The following is an 812-nucleotide window of genomic DNA, read 5'->3' on the forward strand; positions in this document are numbered from 1 at the left end:
GCACGGTCGGTCCACCTGAAGAATAGTGTCCCAGCCCAATGCTGAGAACCTCTCCTGAAGCTGGGCCTTGTGGAAGTCCTCGACCACCACGGTCTTTTCCATCAACACTGGCCCCTTCAGGAAGATAGGCCATTTGGCTGCGGCCTCGGCACTAGTGAAGTGCTCCTCATCGTAGTCTGAAGGGTCAGACTGAGCAGGTGCAGGTCTCCCTGTGCGATGAGCTGAAGTGCTGGTCTCCGCACTTTTCCGCTTAGAAGCGGTGGTCTTGCGTCGAACACCAGAGGAAGATGGTCCTCTGCCGGTGCGTGAAGACATCCTGACAATAAGTAAAGAAAGTTGGGTTAGTACAGTAAGAAAAGACAGCAGCATTAAAGAAGGGGGAAATCCAAAACCCAATTTCTGCAAAATGGGAACGGCAACGATCTAGGAAGGATAGAAAACTTATAACATGAAATATGGTGATGGCAACGCATGGAAACGTGCCAAAACAGTAAAATGACAGCAAAGGACAGCAAAAGCAATAGGCATGAATGAAATGGGGAAATTCAAGTCCCTTGTGCAAATTGGAATAGAATGGAGTGAAAGCTTGAAACCCTAGGTCTAGAATGAAATGCCATAGTAATGGGATGATGGAATTGCAAGAATATACCCCAAATGGACTATGGAATTCCATGAGTACAAGTGTGGATGAAAATCAAGGAAACCAATGCCAAAATAGGGATTTCATGGAAATACATGAGGATTTCAAGCATAATGGATGATCCAATGAAATCTAACTCATATCTAGCGTAAAACAAGTGAAATGCATTACA

This window comes from Macadamia integrifolia, chromosome 1 (genome assembly GCF_013358625.1).
Source record: "Macadamia integrifolia cultivar HAES 741 chromosome 1, SCU_Mint_v3, whole genome shotgun sequence".
Taxonomy (NCBI): domain Eukaryota; kingdom Viridiplantae; phylum Streptophyta; class Magnoliopsida; order Proteales; family Proteaceae; genus Macadamia; species Macadamia integrifolia.